Raw genomic sequence first — 26274 nt, forward strand, 5'->3', positions numbered from 1 at the left:
TTATTTGCTCTTCTTCTTCATTTTTTTTAAGTCGCTACAGACATTCAGCTGAGATCTAATACTCCTCATATTGTCTCTTAATGGTCCGTCGTCTGCTGGCATCGCTTTTCCTTTTAAGCCTAGCCAGCATGGGTGTCAACTTTTCCATGAGAAAATTATTTTGTAGTTTTCTTTATTTGGCTTAGAGTCATTATAGACGATGAAGCGAGGGTAGGTCAGCTGTTGATGTGGAAGGCGCATGTTCTGATAAGGAAGACACATCTGCACTTGATGTTGAAGGCACAACACATAATGCCTGGCTGGATGTGGGCGCCAGATTGTCTGGTTCTAGTGGGGGTACAGGTCGATCAAACAGTTCTGCAGAGTCATAAGAGAGGATGGTATCTGTGCGAGATCCCATAGAATCACTCCACACTTTTTGAACTTTGCATTGATGTTGTCTGCTGAGAAACAGTTTGGCTGATATAAGGATTGGAGGAGACTTGGAAAAAGTTATTTATTGAGAGGCATGATCAGAACCGAACAATGACAAAATATAGAATAATGACAAATTCACTCGTAGGAAATGGCAGGAGAGGCTAAATATGTAGAAAGAAGACTACTTCATGAAAAACACCTACGTTTGGAATTTCCCAAAGCACATTTATATCTGACAAAGGATAAATTCAACATCAAGTCACTCTTGAACTCTTTTTAGCTTTCTTTAGTGGTTTTTATGCATAACTCACATTAAATAACTAAAAACCTTTGAGAAGACATGAATAAACGTATAAATATGACTGAAAAGTGCGATTGTTGTGCTTGCCTTAGAACAACACTGGATTGTGTCCCTGGATCAATTGATGTTGTCTGTAGACAGCAGACACAGCTAGAGGAACTTACCAACAAACTCTTCTTGAGAAGAGTTCTCTAAAATACTGAATTACTTTCCTTTCACTGAACAGGTTTTTTTAGCTGAGAGGGTATGGAATATCCCCAGGTTATCCTACATTCTTTAGCTTATATGTCATTTGTGTTTTTAAAGAAAATAAATGCTCGACTGAGTTCACTGTATACGGTTAATTGAACACAAGTTTCTATTACTCAGTGTAAATATGTGTGATTGCGGCTCCATATCTTTCTCAACAGTATTACTGTGTAAATGGACATAGTACACGAGACAGGATTTGAAACCAGCCTAGCTGTTCGTGTAAACCGGGTACTGTCCACTAGGTTAATAAGACACCTGTCAACTGGGTTTGTTTCGATAAACCGAAATAGCCACAGAAAAGAATTTACAAATGTACAGAAGAGGGGTTATTCCGTGACAATTTAGAAAAGGTCTAAAAAATCACTCCTCCCAAGTAGTGTCTCCTCTGTCAGGGAGTGGAATATATTTGTCTCTTATCTGAGAGGCTGTAACTTGCGAGAGAATGTAAACAGGATTGTCAGACTATTTTTTTTCATTTTAAGTTTTGTGCTTTTATGACATTGGTTTTCTTCCCATGTACACTAAAATATTGACTTAGTAGGGAGGCAGGTTAAGCCTATTTGGCTTAAAACGTTACTCTTGGAACATTAAAGGTTTGAAAAATATAATGAACTATCAAGTAGATAGTTGTCCGGGATTGAATGATGATTAAACGAATGTTTCACGGTCACCTATATTTATTGTAATAGAAATCGACTTTTTCAACCAAATCGATTAATTGCATGTTCTTGTCGAGGACCCATCGCGGTGCACCAGGAGGAAGCTTCACACATCTCCATATATATACATAGTAATTTATAAAATATATATGGCGATTAAGCTACAGTGAATATTCCGCGTTTCATCCACTCTAGGACTCCTCAGGCTTATGCACGAATTCTATAGTTGTTTATTGTTTTTATATGCTACTCTAATCGCCATATATATTTTATAAATTACTAACTACCTCTACCTACGTATTAAGCACTTTTGAAGTAAATACTTGAAGTTTACGCATAAATCTATACTTTCGTATATTAATTTTATGTGAGTAAATTAAGTAGTTATATATATATATATATATATATATATATATATATATATATATATATATATATATATATAATTATAAGGTAAAATTAAAAGCCAAGAACAATGCGAGATTTTTTTTTATATAGAGTAAAATTAAATGAAAACAAAAGAAATAAATTTCTTTTTTTGTTGTTGTTTGTTTTTTCTTTTTCACACAAATTTTAACTCTAAACAACAGTATTTTTTTCTGTTGTATTCAATGGTGTTATAAATCTCAATATATTTCAGACCTATTAGTCCTTTTTCAAGAGAAGACATTTCGAACGCCCCCCTGTCATATCAAAGAACCTACTGTTGATTTTATATGCCGGGCCTTTCCCCTGGTGTGATAATAAAACTTCTCAAATGCCATTGTGATGCTACGCTATATAATGCGTTAACTTTGATCAAGATCGCCTGTTCTTTCATTAGGGTTTTCGAGTATCGATTATCGATACTTATAGAAGACATTCTGATACAAAACCTATTTAAGAATGCTGCCAAATACATAAAGTATATTTGTGTAAAATTTCATAAAATTTGCTCAGTCTTTTCGGAGCCCATAGGAAACGAACTTTTTAAAACACACACACGCACGTTCCTTTTATATAATAGTAGAGATAAGGAAATGTTTGAAAACAACGGAATTTATCTTATTATTTTGAAGCTTTTGTAATTCTGTTTTTTTACGTTCATCTCTATGTCTCACTCTCCCACTTTATCCATTTCTTCTTCTCTATCTCTTTATCCCTTTATCTTTCCTACTCTCTCTCTCTATATATATCTCTCTCTTTCTCTCTGCCTGTCTCTTTTTTTCGTTTTATAAATCTATCAATCTATTTATTTAGGAACTTTATTTTTTTATAAACCCTCTTTGCGTTTATACAAGACATAATCTCGGTTCTGCTATCATATTTTTTCTTCTTTTTTAAACAGACTGTCAGCTTCATGTTTGTGAAATGTCTACAACAGCAATGCATGTCATGTCACATTTTTTTTCTTCGCGAATTCGTTTTACGACATGCGAATCTCAAATCCCAACTTGGTTTACATTTCTTCTTTATAATAACCAGATGAATAAAAACGGAAAGAAATCGTAATGACGTAAGAAGGTTTCTTTAACAAACGACAGATTTAGTGACTCATGCGACGGATTTACATTCGTGACGATATACATGCTATACAGTTCGTTAACATTGCCAGCAGTTAACCGGACACTCTTTCGCGTTTATTTAGTCTTTTTTTTTCTTTTAGTGCGAGGATCGTAAGTAAATGGTGGAACAAAACTTCACATAAAAACTTAATTCTGTTTATTAACGGTCTCTGTCCGTTCTTATTCATAAGTTAGTATGTTGCTATTTTATTCACCTCAAGCAAGGCAATAATGATACCCAAGCGTAAATGACTATTGTGATAGGGACCAGCTTTATGAAAGCACAACCTGGGTCGACGTTGGACAATAAGATGCTTGTTAACATTACATAAAAATCGTTATATGTTTGTAAGTTTGGGGGAACAGGGAAGCTGTTTGATAAAAAATTTTTCTAACATCTCGTAATCTTCACAGCGAATGAGTAGGATTTAGCAGTTAGTGGATCAAGGTAGTAGTTGTTGCACCAGACACAATGAGTGGTTAGTGTACGCCATGGATGGGGGAATAGTGGCTTCATAGAAGTGAAAGGTTTTCTAGCATGGAAAGGGGAGTCCTATCTTGCTCCCTTTCGTTGTTCGAATCAGTGCTACAACAAATGAATTCTCTCTCCAAATAAGACAATTAGCAAGATTTATTTTATGGAGGTTAACATGGTACTTGTATTCTTATGTTGAGTAGCAGATCAGCAAAATGAAGTTCTTGTTTGACGAAATCAAAATCAAAGTTGCTTAGTTTAAAGCTTAAGAGCCTACCTCTCTTAAATACAAAATAAAATACAACTTACCTTCTCAGACGTTCAACTCTGTACTAAATTTCTCACGCCTGGGTGTGTCTGTTCTTATCCCTCCCCTACCTATAGGCAGATATATATATGTACGTTTGATCAGAGATCTTAAATTCTGATCTTTCTTATTCGTCTCTATTTAACCACCTAGAAAGACTGACCACTTCAGGTAATAGCCAGCCTTAATGCATGACCATACGCTTCCATAAGGTCGAAGCTATTTATTCATGACAAAAAACTGAAATTGTTCTTAATCACAACAGGGGAGCTCTTATCTGTAAACGATTATTTTTCAAGTGACACAAACATCCAGGTTAAACACTTTTCTGTGTGGCCTCTTCTTTGTATGTTAAACATTAATCAAATGCAGCAAGTGTGCAATTCGCATGCATCGTAAATATGTAACACCAAATATGTCGCATCGACATATTTGCTGCAGTTTTTTTTTCATAATTTTGCTGACAAATAGCAAATTCCAACAGTTAATGATTTTTTAAAAATTATTTGCTTTTCTTTTTTGTCTGCATTTATTCATTCCATTTTGTATATTATTTTAATTTTTAACTATAGGATTTTTTTATTTCTTTAAAATTATTGCTGGTTTTACTTTAAAGATATAGAAACATAGCTGATTTTGTTCCTGTTTTGTTTTCTTTTAACAATAGATTCATTATTTTTCTGTGCACAATCTTTTTCTTTAAATTTGTATTAGTTCTTACTTATAGCTGTGAGGATGTTGTTTTTTTAGATTTTACTTATATTGTAAAGTAGTGGACTTTATGCTGACAACTGGGAAAACCCAGCGGTAATGTCATTAAATAGGGTTTGCGGGTGATATGAGAAAAATAAGACATTTAAAATGTTTTATTATCTTAAACATTATTTCATAGGGAATCATGTCGTGTAAAAAGTTAATTTATTTTACCATCGAAACTCGAGAAATATTCGATTCAAATGTGTAAACAAAAAAGCAAAATAATTAAAAAATCAACATGGCTGCCACTTTTAATTTTCTTAGACCAAGAAGCAGCCTTGACCTTTCGATCAAAACCCAAGATCGAGTCGAAAAGAAACGAATTGAAGGGACTTCAGTGAATCAGTTTATTTCGTATTGTTATGAATTTATGTAGAGAAAACGGGCACAAATAAATTCAGTGAAATTCTTTGCACCATCACTTACATTTCACGATAATTCAAACATTTTTCGTTTTTACTTATGTAAAATAAATTCAAGAAAAAATATGAAAAATAAGTTAAACAGCTTTTAAACAATTTTTATTAAAAATTATTTTTTCTTATACTTTCGATTAACAAATAATTCAACCTTGAAACAACTTTCATTTTTAAGAAAAATTTAGTTTTAATTTAAAATGAAAAATAATTTATGTAGAATAAATGCAAAAATGATGCAGCAAAGGATTCCGACAGATTAATTTGTGCCACTCGCTCTCTCCACATAAATTCATAAACATACGAATTAAACGGATTCACCGAAGTCCCGTCAATTCATTCTTGGTTTTTGGTCGCACGGCCAATGCTGCTACGAAAATTGAAAGCGGCAGCCATGTTGATTTTAGCTTATTCGATGTATATACATTTTAATCGTGCATTTCCCGAGTTTCAATGGGTAAAATAAAAAACTTTTTATACAAAATGACTATTCATGTTATAGATAATAAAACATTTTCAGTGTCTAATTTTTCTCATATCACCTGCAAAACCTATGTAGAGACATTACCAGCCAGGTTTATCCTAGAATCTTCTCTGTCATCATGCATTGCAGAAATCCTAAGTGGTTCAAGGTCTCTCCTGCTGATTTATCTTAATTCTTGTGTGATGGGTTTTCATATACTGTTATTATCATATTATTTTATTTGCATCACTATTTTAATTATTGCTATCATCAACATACTTCACTATTATCATCATAATTAATTAATCATCATTAATCATCATCATTCATTAATACCATTACTTTGATTCTCACTATTATTATCCGTCCAGAAACTAAGAAAGTTTTAGCCAATTTCTCTTTTGCTGTGCTTACATAACAAATTCATTAATATATTTTCTTCTTCAATCAATCTCTATACAGGCCACTCAAATACTCGTACAGATACACCTGGCGTCGAAAGACATCGCTCAATTAAAACAATTCCCTATCAAACATACATGTATGTGTGTGGTGTAAGGTCTAGTGTGAATAATCCATACATCGATCGCACGCCTGTCGAGGATCATATGACTATTATTTATAAATTTTTGAACTGACTGTAAACTTTCAGAAACTTTCCAAAAGTTTCTACACACTTCTCTGCATAATTCTACCAATATCAAATTTCTCAACAGTCCAGATATCTTTTTTAAACCTGCAAGAACTTTTCCAATTTTTTCCATAATTCTATTATTTAAAACATTATGAATAGTTCAAATATATTATGTAAATATAACAGAATTTTCTCAAAACTTTTACCATCATTATATCATTTTCGAATTTTTTTCGGCCAAAACATTTCCTGCATACTTGTAAACACTCTCTATGAATTTTTGCAACAATTCAATTATTTAAATTTTCTCATACAAAACTTTTTCCATAATTTAACTTTTTCTGTATTTATGAAACACCCTCTGTATTCTAAAAAAAAGTCACAGGAACTCTAAAATGCTCTATGATATAATTCTACTATTTGAAAATTTCTCAAACAAAATTCTGTTTTTATTAACGATTTTCAAAAAAAGTTACGTCGTACGCGCATGTAAGAAAGAAAAAACTGACTTCCGGCATGAGAAAATGATTTAAATTTACTACCTGGCGCTGAGCCAATACGCTATCGCTGCGAAAGAAAACGAAATTATCCCATCAATAAAATAAATATATTTTCTCAACGTCTACACAGAAGAATAGATTGTCATTTGTGTAAAAAACATTTTTATTTATTTATAGCTTCCATTTATGTTGCATTTTATCAAATTAACATTTTAGTGGTTGTTTCACTAAATAGACATCCGAGTTGTATTTCTGGCAAAACAGGTATTCAAGTTCTATATTTGTCAACCGGATAAATTCCTCTTCGTTTTCACTCCAAATTTTGTATGTATTTTGTATGTGTTCTTCTTGGTATTGTGTAGGGATTACACTTCCTCTATTAGAGTTTCTTATTTCCTATTGCTATGCTTATATTTCTCTTCTTCCTGTAAATAGATTTTAATTGTTATTTTTTAAATTGCATTTCGTTCTTGAATTTTTGCGTTTATCGGTTGTTCTGATAGTTTCGTTTTTAATTTACTGATTAATATTTTTAACTATGCGGGCGAATCTCACGTCCGTACAATATACATAATGAGAGAAGAAAATAGAGGAAGAGCGATAATCCCAAACTAAATGTGAAATATTGTTGTTTAAAAAGTTCAATTTAGTTTTAGTCGATGTGATTTTCATATATCAGTTTAACAGCGTAACGTAGGAAGTGACAATGTCTAAGTAACTATAGAAAACAGAAAGTCAAAAATATTGTCAAGAGCAATGAATTCAAACATCTTTAATTCATCAGACAATAAAAGATGTTTAGGCATAAACAACCGATGAATTAAAATACAAGTTATATTTTCTTCCTCTCTCCTCCCCTTCTCTATTCACTTTCTGTCGCTTTCTCCCTAACTCCACTATCACACACACATTTATTGGATGCATGTGTATGTGATTCTATAAATTTATTTCATCGCAGACCATATAATCGGCCATGTTTATTCCATTCGTGAAAGAGATGAAAGCGAAATTACTCTCTTCCAGCTTTCTGTAATATAACAACTTGTATTCAGTTAATTGTATACAGTGAATTGCTTACAATAGACATTGAGCTTCAGAGAATTCTTTGTATGTCGTACAAATTCACAATTCAAATCAAACATGGTCCTCCTCTCTGACACACACCCTCTCTCTCCATCTTTCTTTTTTCTTATTTCAAAGTAATCAGTTTAAGCTGAATGTTTACGATGCCAAGATTTTGCAATGCTGCACAAAGGAACGGGCCAATAGATGGCGCTGACGAATGCTTCACAAGTCTAAAACCTCGTAACCTGATATAGTTTAACAGACGTAAGCTTTTCGTGCCTCGCCGTTTTACAACACGAACATATTTACCACCTACCAGTTATCCATAAGTCCCCTGAAAAAAAAAAAAACGATTATGCTTCGGTTAGTAATTGTAGTAGAGGATATAAACGTTGTTTATAAAAATAAATGCTAGGACAATTGTTAATCTGATCGAGATGGTCCAGCGATCAATCTTCGATGTGTTATTGGTATGAAGAATTTTCTAAAAATAAAAATGCATTTTAACTTATTACAAGAATTAAAATAGAATTTTGGAAAAAATTACATAAAACCGACAAGAGTAGAAATACATGTTCAACAAAATGAGAGTTTTTACTTTATCTAAAAATAGTCGATCAATTCATGCTTTTTTCAATATGTCTCAATCACATCTGCTTATTTTTCATTGGCATTTCATTGAGTTATTATCTTATGCGCCAACACTAAATCTTCTTTCCTTTCGACAGAGTGCAAAGTAAAGTTTCTAACCTGATAACACCTGCACTGTTTCTCAAACTCCAATCCTTGTCACATCGTCTCAATGTTGCATCCTTTTGTTAATTTCCCATTTTACGGAATGTGCTACGATGAACTTACTACACTTATACCCTTCCTCCGCAACAAAAATACCTTGGATTCACCCGACCCCCCACCCCACCCCTTTATTGTACAGGTCCCTAGATTCCGAAGCATATTAATATATTAATTATATTTAATAGCTTCTTCTAATTGACCACTTGTTTTTTAAATTGTCTTTCTGTTCCGTTTTCCCGATCGTATCACCATAAAGAAATTAAACGCAATGTTAGAAAAAAAATCTTGCTGCCCAACTCCCTACCCAGATTGTCCCTATAAATCTCGGTACTGTCATAGTGTCGGAAAATCGGTGTTGCGTCTATATTTTGAAAAGAAAAACTTGATAATGAAAATATTTAAAAAAACAATTCGTCCAGATCGAATTAGCATCGACAACGTGTCTTTTAGAGTTCCAAAAGAAAGACGGGCAGATATTGGCGATATCATTCCTCTTCAAGAATTCATAAGTAACATATTTTCACGTCATGAAATTATTTACAAAAACTTTTCAGCTCGTTTAGTTTTTAGAGGAAGAGATTTAATTGCAATTCAATTTTAATTTAAATTTGAGTTATATGATGGATAGTCTGTGGGTGCGTGTATAACTCATCATTCACTCTTTCAGATGTGGTACACGCGTCATATCGTCTCCGTTTTCGATTACTTCACGAGATTATTTTAGATGGAGAATTTATTAGCATGTAAAAGTCGTTCATACATCCGAAAAAGCGAGACAAACGTTCAGTTATTCACTGGGTTAAAAAGTAAGGGCGATGTGTAGATAGGAAAGGCTTAGTTTAACTTATGTTTAGGCAGTCACCTTTTTTTGCTTACTCTATTAGAGTGAGGACCGATTGCTGCGTCTATTTGCTTCAAGATCTATCGGGAAAGATGCCACTATATTCTTGTAAAAACATGATTTCAGAGTATCAATTTTGTTTATTCGATGTAACGTTCTGTGTTATCGATTGTCAATAATTTCTAGTTTGTCTACTATTGACTTCAGTTCTTGATTTATCACCTGTGTTTTCGAACAATCGATTTCAAATTATGTCGCCTTTTTATGTGATACCAGCCAAAATTTCGCAAAATAATCGTTCGTTTATTTAACATCTTTTCATTATACTCACGCAAATATATTTAATAGCGGATAGGTCAGAAATTCTTTTCACATTTTTATTTCTTATTTTATACGCATATTTTAGTTTGTTTTTAATATAATTGTGAAGATCCTTCCTTTGTATTTTTTTTCGGGGAAAGGGAGGTAAAAATTGATCTCTAACTCTGCAAATGACATTGATAATTTCTCCGTAAAAAGATGTTTATAATCCGAAAATCATGTTGTAAAATTCAAAAGCGTTTGTATTCATTTAGATTCATCTATGTAAATAATAAAATGTCAACGACGACATGTTTTGCAATTTTTCTATGATTTGATGTGAGAAAATACAAACACAATCTAAATGTCTGGAAAGTGTTAAAATTGCTTCGGCGAAATCAGGCGTGGTCTGCATTTCTCTAAACATTTTCCCAGGCATTCTATTTGGTGATATCAATCAGCAAATCTCCTCTGCTGACTTGATCTCACATCTGAAGCCCACGTTTTTACATCCACACCTCAAACTGCCAAATGCGAAACATATTTGGATTGTGGAACCGGGCCCATCCCCAAAAGCACACCTCTATAAATGTCTGTGAAATATTATTTAGTTCTATTTTCCTTTGTTTTTTTATTGACGCAACCATCAGTTTCAAACATTAGCTCTTTTTCTTCTTTTACTTCTTTTTCTTCTTCTATGCCATTGGGGTCTGCTTTCTTATCTGTTTATCAACAGAGGAGATTTTCATCGTGAAAAATGCGACTCTTACCAAAACGCTCGAAACCGGTGTTTATGTCATTTACGATTTGCTTTTATGTCGACCTACTGAAATCAAGCAGTTAAGTAATTTTCTCGGCACCCATCCGGATGCCACCTCTAAAGGGCTCACATGCCAGCCGGCCCCTGTGAAGATGTTTAGCTTTCTTCTCAAGACGTCCAACCTATTGCTAAATTACCAGACGTCTTTTTAACGGCTTTTATCTAAGATAATATAAGCAAAATGCTATCTTGCTTACAATGCAACCCTACATCTCTGTGCTATATATACTTGTTTAGATCTACTTTATAATACATTAGCTCATTCAATATACCGTTTAAATATATATATATATATATATATACACACACATATATAAATACGTATATACATATATGAATATATATACACATATAATATATGTATATACATAACTATATATACACATATATAAACATATATATACATATATATACATATATAAATATATATACAAATATCTATAAAAGTGAACGTGTCTGTCTGTCTGTGCACATTTCCCTACACAATAACTCCGTCAACTTTCAGTCCACAGACTCGAAATTTGATTTACAGGATAGTGAGACTTTGTAATCTGTTTTCGGCCAGAAATTTGGCTGTTTAGGGGTCAAAGTTCAACGATTTGATCTTTAAGAACTTTACCAAACTCCTTCGCAATTTTGGGTCTAAACACTTGAAATTTTAGATATAGGTTCCTTGGATATGGATCTAACTTAATAACTTTATTTGAGCCCAAAACAATAAATGTTAAGGGGTCATAATACGGGTCAAAGTTTAAAAGAATTGACCTCTGCGATCTCTACCAAATTACTCAGACAATTTCTGGTCGAAACATTTGAAATTTTACATAAAGGGTATTCCGAAATAGGGCAAGTTTTTTCATCGGTTTGGGTCGAAAATTTGAGATACCAATATATAAATGTATGTATGTCTGTTTGAATATCTGCCTAAAACTTTCGACAGAGGCGACGAATTTTCACAAGATCAGTATCGTTTTGAAGCTCGACCCCTCAAACGACAAATACCGAAAAATTGGCTAAAAACATTAATATCTTCACATTCAACTAGGCACTTTTCTACATGGAGGGTGTTGCTGTTTTCGCCGATATTTTCGAAAGTAATCCTCTCTTTTCGATTGTCTAGTCTTAATTTAAACTTACGTCACTTCCGGTTTGGCGGTGGTCTAACAGTAAAGACGTCAAGTCTTTTTCCCGTTCTTTTCCTCCTTCGCGGTGCGGGTTCGAGCCTGCCTTCCTACTACCACTTATTTTTGCTCAACAGACACCTCCAAACACCCGGGCAACGTCGGGCACCCATGTTAGTAAGTATATATACGTATATATAAATATGCACATATATACATATATATACACATGTATAACTATATATATATATACATATATATACAAATAAATAGAAATAGAAATAATGATACATAAATATATACGTATCTATAAACATACAGATATATATGTATATATATATACGCATATATATAGGCATATGCATATATGAATTATATACACACGCATGTATGTATATATTGCATATATATATATATATATATATATACATATATATATATATATATAAAGCAGTAAATATAAAATAACTAATAATCATTATACAACCTATCACAATGCAAACAGTTCTACACGGATGAATAGCGCAAATAATATAAAAAATAATTAATGACAATTCAAAGTTGAAGAAAATTTATTTGATCATCAAATTAATAAGAAAAAGCATATAAAATATAAAGTAACCCCGGTATATCATGGTATTTCGAAGCTTATGCCTCTCATCGGATGTGTGTGTGTGAGTGTGTGTGTGTGTGTGTGTGCGTGCGTGTGCGTAAAAAATAGCATAAGAACATGAGACTATAAAAAAACATACTATAAATCTGAAGCGGCTGAATTTATTAAAATAGTAAAATAAAGGTAAATATACAAATGTATGGAAATGATAAAACGATGAAATTTATAAAAGAAAATATAGATTAGGAAATCATTTAGCAATGTGCACAAGTCGACACATTAATTTAAAATAAAAAGCATTTCATTTATGATTTTATTGTAAATATGAAAAAAATCTCATTCACATTTTGATCATTTCGACACAAATTTATTTCTCTTTTAAATTTGACAGTAAATCAAGGGAACCAGAAGAAATGAATTTGCCTTTTCACTTGCAATTTAGAAATAGATTTTTTATTAAAAGTCCAATTTGTACATGTAAAGAAAGGCACATTTGAACATAAATGCTAAATATGTGGCCAGCGAATTATATATATATATATGTGTGTGTGTGTGTGTGTGTGTGTGTGTGTGTGTTTTAAGAATAATGTGCATAAAATTGACTCAGAAATTGATCCTAATATCATTTTACTAATAAAAAATCGTTTTGAAGAATAAATATATATTTTGTAATCCATAATAGTTCAAAGGGTTGAGATTTAATTACTTTTATTTAAATTAAGAATTGCATATATTCTAATATGAGCAGCACATTCTTTATAATAAGGATTAATAAAACTTTTAGGAATCATTTAGTGTTATAAGGCGTCTAATTGAACTTTTTCTCATTTTCTCATAATAGTATCAAAATGTGAGATGTGTGGATCCAGGAGGCCAAATGCTATAGGTCATGTGATCATAAACATATTCTCTCACGCATTATTAGATTCCGCGAAATCATTAGCTCTGATTAAGCGATTTTCTTATAAATGATTTTTACGAGTTATATAATGATGTCTACGTGGGAAACATTTCAGACTATTCCTTTTGATGCGCGGTGTTGCAGCTGATCTAAAGTATATTCTAGGATGTGCTACACACGAGAGATAATTTCAAGTTTTTTAATGTTAAAAATATGATGAAAGTAAAGATAATTTTCGCGAAAATATATTTTTTATATCAACTTTGTTTCCATTCGTAGCCAAGAGTGACCAACAAAATGATGTTTCCTTACAAAAAGAAAATGTTATATATATAATAATATAAATATACCAGAAATAAACGTTACCATAGTCAATAAAAGTTACTTTTAGAGTAGGAAAGTTCATTGGTTTGTATTTTTAAGTAGTTTGTAAAAAAATTTTTTTTTAATTCACGAACCGGTTTAATAAAAATCAAAATGGTAGCGACTTTGAAATGGAGAGCCCCGTTTTCAATTTGAAGGAGGGGCACCTGAGCATTCTGTGTTAACAATTTAAGAGAGTTCCGTCAACGTATGGAATATTTATAAACATATTTTAATGTTTTCCGTCATTTTGTGCTTGAGGAATATTCGATTATGGCATCTGTAGTTTATATAAAAATTCATTTAAGTAGTTATCGCCTCAAAGTTCGTTTTAATTTCGGTTCGCTGAAATTATTTCAAGTAAAGAGCATTAAACACTATTTCAAAACAAAAAAATATGAACTGAAATGTTATTGACTATGGTAACATTTATTTCTTGTATATTTATTTTTTCGGGTAGTCGTGTGTTGACTTTTCTGCTAAACACCCTTACTAAATAATATCGACGAAATATCGAAAAACAAAGAAACAAAAACAGTTTTGAAATATAATGAAGCTTTACTTACTTTATTAAAATAATCCAAAACAGCAAAATGGGATATTTAAAAAATAAACACGTAATCACTTTAGTTTTTTAAAGCAAAGAATCGATATAATTATGAACGAGAAGAAAATGGCTCTCTTTTCAAACAGAACAGCTTCATTTCAGTTTTACAGTATTGAACGGTGTAGTATTGCGCCGTCGGATTCAGGGTTGTACAATTGTAATGTAAAGAACACGCAGAAAGGGTTGTAATTAACTCAATTCCTTCTAGTGCACTGACAAAAAACTTAAACAGATATATAAATAAAAATAAAAAGGTTATGTAAATGTTTTTAAAAAGACACGTAATCAGGTGAGCAGGATTTTTCCTTCTTTTGACACGATAACAAGTAACGTTCTTATTTTTTATTATTTATCTATTTATCTATTTTCGAAAGAGTGCCACGTGCAAGTGGAGAAGGAAAAATCAGTGTTATGCAAAATTTGTGTCGAGAATTGTGTTAAGTTCCGACTTTTTTTTTTGGCGTTCACTTTAATGAGAACGTGAATTTATGAGGTGAATTTATTCAACACAATATGATTCAACTCAAAAAATAAATAAAAACTAACGTGAATTAAGATTAAAGTTCAGGTGTTATTGCGGACCCTCACCCCTTTTAAAATACCTTGTTAAACTTTGTGACATATTTACATTCTATGGAGGTCAGACGCGAAAGAACACCCAATAATTTTATTATGCCATATTTCTTCAAACTGAAGCATAATTATCAAAGTATACTTACGAAAATAGATATGAAAAGTATTTGTTTAAGTTCGTGCCATATTTCCATAGAGTACAGGCACGAACGCAGACCCCACAATTTTATATACCATCCCTATTTAAGTTAAAACATACTTATCAAAGTATTATTATGTAAATCTATATAAAAACTATTGTAAACGTTTTTTGTTTTTTCATTTTTTATTTCCATACTTTGGGGGCCAGGCGCGACGCAGACCCCACAATTTTTATGAACCACCGTTCTGCTAGATCAAACATACCCATATCTGATCCTCGATACATCTTCTATCAATAAATATAATCAGTTTTTTTTTAATAGTCAACCATATAGGAGCCTATTCGTGACCCACCCACACACACAAACAGACGTTCAGCTTTATATATATATATATATATATATATATATATATATATATATATATATATATATGTATATATACCGTACTTGTATATATATACATATATACCGTATATGTATATATATATATATATATATATACGGTATATATATATATATATATATATATATATATATATATATATATATATATTCCGTACTTTGAGGTAATTGCGCCAGGTCCGGGGCAATTGTGCCAACTAGCTAAAAGTACGTTTTTGACAATCATATAAGGAGCAATTTCTTTTTAGTTTGCGCAATACCCGGGATTTTGCGCAAGTACCCTGAAGTACGGTATATATATATATATATATATATATATATATATATATATATATATATATATATATATATATATATTGTGTATATTAAGGCAGCATTTTCTCATTTAGACAAATATTATTGAATAACACGGAATTATTCTGTTTTAGAATTTTCCTTTTTATCTTCTCCAATCTCCGAATAGTCCTTTTTGTGTTCTTCTCGAAATTGTATATGCTGGATCCGTAATTGCGAGCGCTTTCGACAGAAGTACTTCTATCATCCTCAGGCATATTGTAGAAATAAATGTAGAAATTGTTTTTTAATTTACTTATATATACATTTTTTCCTAGTCATGTGGTAGCTTGTTACGAGTTAGGTAGGCGGACTTTTTTTTTTTTACATATATTAAACACCTCTCTGACTCTAGCTCCATATCACAACATTTGAAGGGACATGGCTGCCAACATTCGGACTTTCGAAGAATTATGGTAGAAAATACAAGAGTATTGCAGAGTGAGAGAAATGTAAATAGGCTAAGAATACTCGAAGCATTGTACATTACAACAAAGAAGCCTCAAATGAATAATATTAATTATGAGTGCAGCCGGAACATTTTGAAATGTTTGGGATAAATTTTTGAATATGTATATATGTGTTTGTATATATAAATGTGTTTAATATATGTAAAAAAAAAAAAAAGCCCGCCCACCTAACTTTTAACAAGCCGCCACGTAAATAGGAAAAAATGTATTTTTTTTACACAGGTATCACCACATTATAAAGGCCAAAAGGCCACTCAAGGATAAAGGTTAAAGAGTCTACAGAAGAAATTGGAAAATATAGTAATCATTAGTAATGAAAATTCGGCAAATTTGTTAACTCATATGGAACGGCTCATCAAGAACTTATTTACGTTAGACTTGAAAACAACCATATTGTACTCAACCGGAAAGCAGGAAAACGGAAGACAATTCCACAGGCGTGCAGTTCTAAGAAAGAAGCTTTGTTCATGGAATCTACGTTTAGGTTTAGGCACAGATAAAAAGTGGGGGGAATTATTGATAGTGTTTTCAGCTGGACGAGTGTTTCTTGTTAAAGTTTGGCGAGGGGGGACCATAGACTGAAGCTCAGTCGAACATTTACATGAAAATAACGATACATCAGAGACAAGCTCACAACATCTCTTCTGCAGGGAAGAGAAAAGGGCATCTCCTACGAGGCTACGAAGTCTATTTTGAACTCTATCAAGGCAGAACAAGTTCTTTCTAGCAGCTCCTGTTCAGATGTGGCAACAGTATTCCATCCTTGGACGTATCTGGCTCTTATATAGATAGAGAATTGCATCAGCAGTGAGATATCTACTGGATCGATAGAAAGATCCCACCATTTTTCTAGCGGCCCTGGCAAAAGATTTGATGTACGTGTTCCATTTAAGATCAGGAGTAATTGTCAAGCCCAGAAGCTTGTCAAAACTTGAGGTCTCCTGAAGACGAGAGCCATTCATTTCAATTGATGCCAGATATGGATCAGAATGTTGATGATGTAAAGAGAGAAGCTTGGTTTTAGATGCATTAAAAGTAACCAGCCACTTCTTTCCCCATTGTACCACGTGCTCAAGATCAGAGGAGAGATAATCAGAGAGAACTTGGTCGTTTACTGTCTTAGATGTATATATAAGTAAATTAAAAAACAATTTCTACATTTATTTCTACAATATGCCTGAGGATGATAGAAGTACTTCTGCAGAAAGCGCTCGCGATTATGGATCCAATATAGACAATTTCGTGAAGAACACAAAAAGGACTATTCGGAGATTAGAGAAGATAAAAAGAAAAAATTGTAAAACAGAATAATTCCGTGCTATTCAATAATAATTGTTTAATATATATATGTATATATATATATATATATATATATATATATATATTTATATATATATATATATATATATATATATATATATATATATATATATATATGCATGTGTGTGTGTGTGTGTGTGTGTGTGTGTGTGTGTGTGTGTGTGTGGTAGGAGGGGCCTGTGTTTGCGTGTGTGTAAACGTAATCTTTACCATTTAGAGTGTGTGCAGGTGTGTGTTCCTAATCTACCATTCTAAAAAAAGATAAAATATGCTTAAAACATTCAATATAGAAAGATTTAAAATATGCTTAAAACATTCAATATAGAAATAATTTTTTAGCATCAACTTTTGAGTTGTTTTATGTCAACCATCCCTGCGCAAGCACATAGGCGTCAACAGTACGCATGCGTGTCGAGAACTTCTAAACTAGTAAACGTTTTCTAATTTGTGGGATAAGTATTTGATAAAACACTGTGGGTAACGTTGGCAGATTATTTGCGTAAAGCTTAAGGTATAGTGGAAGTGACACCGAAATGATACACTAAAAGAAGGAAAAGAAAAAATATTTATATATTTGTATGTACCGGATTCGTTTTTTTTTTGTAACGAAAACATTTACACGTATGTAGCAGAAGCGACATCTTGTCGTGTGCAAATAATCACACCGTGGCGCGACGTTGCGCCACAGCGGAAGAAATGAAAGGAAACAAAGGGGGAGGAAAAATCACGTTTCGAAGCGATAGACTTTTAAGCGTGTGTCGACACGACAGGGTTGTTTTATTAATCAGGTGATTAGACATCAAGTAAGCAAGATTTATTACAATTTCTTAAGACTTCTTAAGCCAACCATAAGATTTATACATTTTCTAGAAGTAAAATTATGTAATGATTTTGATAAAAATTAAAATAAAGATTCTAGAATAAAGTTCAGTATCTCTATTGATTTTAATCTTCGTAGGAGGTCATAAATGCGGTGTAAAACAGTTTTGTTTTGTTAATTTAGTTTATACATTTGGGCACGGGTATTCTCCTAGTACAGAATCTAGAATAGAATCAGTTCACGAATAATTGACCACGGTTTCTTTTTTTTTACACCGTTTACTTTTTCTTCAATACAAAAGTTATTTTATTTCGCCATTAAAAAAGACTGATGTTTATATAAGCCGGAACGTTGCACTTAAATGAAAAGGGCTTGTGTTAGTCCCGCGAAACGTCTGAGTGCGGTACGAGGGTCAGCGCTTCTGAGAGGACCATACATTGTCCCACCCTTGTCTCACCCGTCTTCGTTTTTGTTTTTAGCTACAAGCTATTAGCTATGATTCGTATTCAATGGGAGCGGGTGAAATGGAGGCTGCAAAACGCCAACTGATGACATATGGAAGCATTTTATTTGATTTTGTTTATAAAGACACTGAACAAAAAATGAACTGGTTTGTCTAAAGTTTTTGAGTCGCTTTTGACTAGGATTGGGCGTGACTCCATCGATTGCTTTCAAGACGTAGTCTTTATTTACACAACGTGAGAAAAGAATTTGTGTTAAGACTTGGGAATCTAGACATTCGTATATATACACGCTCGTATGGGGGTTAAAGATCAATTTTTATAAAGTTCACATATTTTGTTTCTTTAAATGATATCTGAAAAAATCCCAGAAAGATGAAGTGTGTTTTTAATTTTGCTACGCGCCATTTTTATATCCGTGTCTATCATTAAATATGTGCTCTCAGACAATTTGATAAGATTTTGAGCCGGTATTAAAACATATAATGTAGCATAATCGCATTAACACAACAGTTCGGAATTAAATTATTATATAATAACTAGGAGAGAGACCCGACATGACCAGGGATTGATCAACGAATATTTCATACTCATATATTTTTGTTGTCATCGAATTCTCTCATTTTTTCAATCAAATTGATTGATTAACTGCTCTCGTTAGAGACCCATCGCGGTGCACCGGGAGGAAACTTCAGATGACTTTCCACAATGACTTAGTCCACAATACATTTTAGTTTATATTGCACTGTAGAGAATCTGCTGCTGATTTTATAAAATTATATTTATATATTGCCTTGGATTAAAGTTTAAAATGCAAAAGTTAAGCATCATTATTCAATTGTGCTCTAGACAGAAACATTCATTTCGAACGTGCCCCTGTCATATAAAAATGCACTGTTGATTTTATATGCCGAGCATTTCTGCTTGTGCGATAATAAACTTGCGATGTTAGGCTATATAAGGCCTATACTTTAGTCCAAATCTCCTGTTTTTCTTACATCGAATTTCTTTTATTATCGATTACCGATACTTATCGAAGACACTCCAACACAAAACCTACGCAAGAATACTGTTAGGCATATAAAGTATATGTGTGTGAATTTTTTTAAAAATCGGCCCACCCGTTTCGAAGTTCATAGGGAACGAGCTCACACACATAGACAAAGTTCCTTTTATATGAAAGAAGATAATACACACACGTACACACATGCACACACATACACACGCACACATATATGACCAAGATATAAAACGTAACCGACACACACACTGTGTTATAGACGTAATTAGACAAAAGTTAACAGCATTAAAATACGAGGATGCCACATACCACCATACAGATACCATCACGAATATTATGTGATAGCAAATCTATACAAGCACGTCCGCTTGATTCCATACTCCTTAGGACAGCATTTTAAATCGATAATTATATTTTATGAGAAGCAAAACCTTCCCTTAGTGAATAAACTACATTAAAAATAATAGTTTTATACTCAGACATAATTATAGGCCAGAGAAGCAGTACAAACATACACCATTCGTAATTAAGAATTAAATTATTTCGAAATACGTTACAATTAGAATACACACAGCCATATAGACCACTCCGCTAACTTGATACTTTTCTCAGCAGGGACACTTGAATAAATCCACCAAATTAATAGGATTTTCCTTCTATGATCGGAGAAAATAGTTTATTAGTTTCATGAAGATTGCTAATCATTAAGACTACTTTTAATTTTTGTTTCCCACTGGACAAACGAAAGCTGGGAACAATCCGTAATCACTTTTTGGTATAAAAATGATTTTAAAAAATAGCCATTTTCAGCCGACGTCGTTATTTGGTTGTATTTGAATCAATTTATATCATTTTTATTTCACTCATATTTGCTAATTTGTTTTACATATCTCGTGCTTATATAATGAGAATTTGACAAATTCAGATGTATTTGAATTTGCCCATTTTACTGGGAAATTACCCCTAGGGATTGTTAGTTCAGGAAGATTTAAGAGTTTCTTAATACCCGGTGAAACGCAAAATGCCTCTAAATAAGAAAAACGCACTGGTCGTCCAAAACATTGTCAAGTGACTATAGTTCACGAAATTGGCATTAGAAGAGAACACATCACTTTACTGGTCTCGTAAAACAAGGAAAAGACAGAATTATCGAAGTTACAAACATCTAGTGAGAATAGTCGGCAATTCTAGCAAATTGACTATAAGGTAAGCACTGTTGGCGAATAATATTTCAACATTGTCAATAATATGAACATTGTCAACCACTTAACAGTGCTTCACTTGTTTATTCTGCATTGCGCTAACATTACCTGGCGATATTAATATCATTAGTTCACAACCTGAGAAGTGGGGCTAAAGAAGAGGACTGTTTCGCTGTATCACAGCTCTTGCCGAATATGCATGTTGCTACTTATGAGCACACCTTTTAATCAAGCGCAAAATGAAAAGTTAATTCTATTTTAAAAATAAATAAAAAGTAAATCTATATGTCCGTACGCGTGCGGTTGGTGATATGTGAATTTTAATCTGTATTCGCATATGATTAAAATATTTTCGTAACAAGGCTATGTTGAGAGAGCAATCGCTTTATATGTGAGGGGTTGAATGTGTATGGGGATTTAAAAATAATTTATTTAAAAGTTAGTTTACTTACTGAAAGCGGTGTATTTAATGCGTGACTACATAAAAACTCTATATAGTGCTTGTGTTTAATGACTGGGGCTATGAAAAGCGAATATTCGTTATTTTGACTCTCGAGTGTATATCAGTTAATATCTTATATGTTTTCAGATAGAGTGATGTGGTTCTCTATTGATTAATTGTGTCGGATATATACTCGAGAGTCAAAACAATGATAAAAATATTCTCTTGCCATAGCCCTAATAATGACCTATAATTACTGTAGTTTCAGGGGAAAATCGAATTTATTTTATTACTAGCAGTTCAGCCCGTCTTTGCTCGGGCCCTATGTACTGTTCATAATTTTATGTGCTTATGTATATATTAAAAAGTTTGACTCATGTCCAGGTAACCTACATCTAAAATTTCAAGTGTTTAGATCCAAAATTGGCGGAGGAGTTTGGTAGAGTCTGCAACGGTCAACTCTTTCAACTTTGACCTCTTAGCAGTCAAATTCTCGCCCAGACATTTATTAAAAAGCTTGTTCAATGCCTGAATACGTTTTATGTAAAATTTCAAATGTTTAGACCCAAAATTGGCTTAATAGTTTGCTAGAGAAAACATCAAGGTCAGATCTTTGAACTTTGACCCTTTGGAAGCCAAATATTCGGTGAAAAATCTATTAAAAAGCTTGCCCTATATCTGAATACACTTTATGTATAATTTCAAATGTTTAGATCCCCCCCAAAAAAATTGGCTGAGTAATTTGGTAGAGACCGCAGAAGTCAAATTCTTAAAAACTTTGACCCCAATTTTGACCCCTTCACAGTTATTGTTTTGGGCTCAAATCAAATTAAAAAGTTGGATCCATGTCTAAGTAACCTACATCTAAACTTTCATTTAAAAAATGGCGAAGGAGTTTAGAAGAGTTTTCAAAAGTCAAATCGTTGAACTTTGACCCCTTATCCTCTAAATTTCTGGCCGAAAACCGATTAAAAAGATTTTCTCAAATCTCAATACCCCCAAAGTCAAATCTCGAGTCTGTACACAGAAAATTAACAGAGTAGTTTGGTAAGGAAATGTACACACACAGACACACACAGACACATACACAGACGGACAAACAATTTCACTTTTATAGATATACTAGAGGTTCTGCCCGGCTTTGCTCGGCCACTTTGTACTGTTCATAACTTTCAGTGCATATGTATATATTAAAAAGCGTGAATATCTACGGTAATGTCTTTCTATATAATAGTCTTCCTTAACTACCATAGATAAAAGTTGGTAGAGACCGCAGACGTCAATTTTATTTTAAATTTGACCCCAATTTTGACCCCTTAACATTTATTGTTTTGGGCTCAAAGTAAATTAAAATGTTTGACCCATGCCCAAGTAACCTACATCTGACCTTTTGCCAGCCAAATCTTTGCCCAAAAACTGATTAAATACTTGCTGCATATCTGAATACCCTTTATGTAAAGTTTCAAATATTTAGACCCAAAATTGGCGTAATAGTTTGCTAGAGACTGCAAAAGTAAAATCTTTTGAACTTTCAAATTTTTAGCAAAAAATGATTAAAAATCTTGCTCTATGTCTGAATACACTTCATGTAAAATTGCAACCCACAATTAGCTGAATAATTTTGTAGACACCGCAGAGGTCAATTTTTTAAAAACTTTAACCCCAATTATGACCCCTTAACATTTATTTTGGGCTCAAATCAAATTAAAAAGTTAGATCTATATCCAAATAACCTATATCTAAAATTTCCACTCAAAATTAGACCCAAAATTGGCGGAGGAGTTTGGTAGAGTTCTTAAAGGTCAAATCGTTGAACTTTGACCACTTAACAGCCAAATTTCCCACCCAAAACCGATTAAAAAGATTTTCCCAAATCTCAGTACCCCTTATGTCAAATCTCGAGTCTGTAGACCGAAAATTGACAGAGTTATTATGTAGGGAAATGTACACAGAAAGACATACACACACAAACATTTTCACTTTTATGCATATACTAGCAGTTCCGCCCGGCTTTGCTCGGGGCCTATGTACTGTGCATAACATTATGCGCATATGTATATATTAAAAATATCAAAAATGTTTTAACTGTGACCCCAATTTTGATCCTTTAACATTTATTGCTTTGGTCTCAAATTAAATTACAATTTTAACCCATGTCCAAGTAGCCTACATCTAAAATTTCAAATGTTTAGACCGAAAATTGGCGGAGGAGTTTGGTAGAGTTTGCAAAGATCGATGATGTAAACTTTGACTTCTTGCAGGCAATTTTCCCTCAAAAACTGATTAAAAAGCTTGCTGCATGTCTGAATACCCTTTATGTAAAATTTCAAATGTTTACACCCAAATTGGCTTAATAGTTTTCTAGAGATCGCAAAGGTAAACTCTTTTGAGCTTTGACCCTTTATAAGCCAAATTTTCAGAAAAAAAACGATTAAAAAGCCCTATTTCTGAATACACGTCATGTAAAATTTCAAATTTAGACCCAAAATTGGCTGAGTAATTTGGTAGAGACCGCAGAGGTCAATATTTTTACATTTTGACCCCAATTATTACCCCTTAACATTTATTATTTTGTGCTCAAATTTAATTATTAAGTTAGATTTATGTCCAAGTGACCTACATCTAAAATTTCAAGTGTTCAGATCCAAAATTGGCGGAGGAGTTTGATAGAATTCTTAAAGGTGAAATCGTTAAACTTTGACCCCTTAACAGCCGAATTCTCGCCGAAAATCGATTTAAAAGATTTTCCCAAATCTTTATACACACAGAGTTATTTGGTAGGGAAGTGTACACAAACAGACACACACACACACACACACACACACACACAGACATTTTTACTTTTATAGATAGATAGATAGATAGATAGATAGATAAAAAATTATAGTTATAATATTACAATAGATACAAACAACTGCGTACATATAATGTAAACTAGCCATACAAATTAGAAATGCATATTACAGAACATTAATTCATAAGAAATCTTAAAAATTATAAAATTCTATCAAGCAATAAATGCGAAGTAGATCTCAATAGATCTTTTTTTTTTAACTCACATTAACCCTTAAGAAAGTATATCGCCACTTAGACATAAGAGGATACTATTTGGGACCATGCCCAGGAAAGATTAACAAGATGTTGGTTTACGTTGCATTTAAACTTCTGCATATCAGTACAGTCAGGGAAGCAGGTAGCAGGAAGGGAATTCCAAAGTCTAGCTGCTCGGGGTTAGAACTATTAGAGTAGAAATATTTCTTGGCATTTAGGGACCTCAACAGGTAAGAGGTGATATTTTGTTGTTAAACGGGTTTATTGGGGATATGTACGTCGAGGGGACACAAGTGCACCGAGTCCATCTCATGTGCAACGAGTTCATCTCATGTGTAACGAGTTCATCTCATGTGCAACGAGTTCATCTAATGTGCAACAAGTTCATCTCATGTGCAACGAGTTCATCTCATGTGCAACGAGTTCATCTCATGTGCAACGAGTTCATCTCATGTGCAACGAGTTCATCTCATGTGCAACAAGTTCATCTCATGTGCAACGAGTTCATCTAATGTGCAACAAGTTCATCTCATGTGCAACGAGTTCATCTCATGTGCAACGAGTTCATCTCATGTGCAACAAGTTCATCTCATGTGCAACAAGTTCATCTCATGTGCAACAAGTTCATCTCATGTGCAACGAGTTCATCTCATGTGCAACGAGTTCATCTCATGTGCAACGAGTTCATCTCATGTGCAACGAGTTCATCTCATGTGCAACGAGTTCATCTCATGTGCAACAAGTTCATCTCATGTGCAACAAGTTCATCTCATGTGCAACGAGTTCATCTCATGTGCAACAAGTTCATCTCATGTGCAACGAGTTCATCTAATGTGCAACAAGTTCATCTCATGTGCAACGAGTTCATCTCATGTGCAACAAGTTCATCTCATGTGCAACGAGTTCATCTCATGTGCAACGAGTTCATCTCATGTGCAACGAGTTCATCTCATGTGCAACGAGTTCATCTCATGTGCAACAAGTTCATCTCATGTGCAACGAGTTCATCTCATGTGCAACAAGTTCATCTCATGTGCAACGAGTTCATCTAATGTGCAACAAGTTCATCTCATGTGCAACGAGTTCATCTCATGTGCAACGAGTTCATCTCATGTGCAACGAGTTCATCTCATGTGCAACGAGTTCATCTCATGTGCAACAAGTTCATCTCATGTGCAACGAGTTCATCTAATGTGCAACAAGTTCATCTCATGTGCAACGAGTTCATCTCATGTGCAACGAGTTCATCTCATGTGCAACAAGTTCATCTCATGTGCAACAAGTTCATCTCATGTGCAACAAGTTCATCTCATGTGCAACGAGTTCATCTCATGTGCAACGAGTTCATCTCATGTGCAACGAGTTCATCTCATGTGCAACAAGTTCATCTCATGTGCAACGAGTCCATCTCATGTGCAACGAGTTCATCTCATGTGCAACGAGTTCATCTCATGTGCAACGAGTTCATCTAATGTGCAACAAGTTCATCTCATGTGCAACGAGTTCATCTCATTACAACGAGTTCATCTCATGTGCAACGAGTTCATCTCATGTGCAACAAGTTCATCTCATGTTTAACGAGTTCATCTCATGTGCAACAAGTTCATCTCATGTTTAACGAGTTCATCTCATGTGCAACGAGTTCATCTCATGTTTAACGAGTTCATCTCATGTGCAACGAGTTCATCTCATGTGCAACAAGTTCATCTCATGTTTAACGAGTTCATCTCATGTGCAACAAGTTCATCTCATGTTTAACGAGTTCATCTCATGTGCAACGAGTTCATCTCATGTGCAACAAGTTCATCTCATGTGCAACGAGTTCATCTAATGTGCAACAAGTTCATCTCATGTGCAACGAGTCCATCTCATGTGCAACGAGTTCA

This window comes from Euprymna scolopes, chromosome 23, assembly GCF_053919585.1.
Source record: "Euprymna scolopes isolate OS-2025 chromosome 23, ASM5391958v1, whole genome shotgun sequence".
Classification (NCBI taxonomy): Eukaryota; Metazoa; Mollusca; class Cephalopoda; order Sepiida; family Sepiolidae; genus Euprymna; species Euprymna scolopes.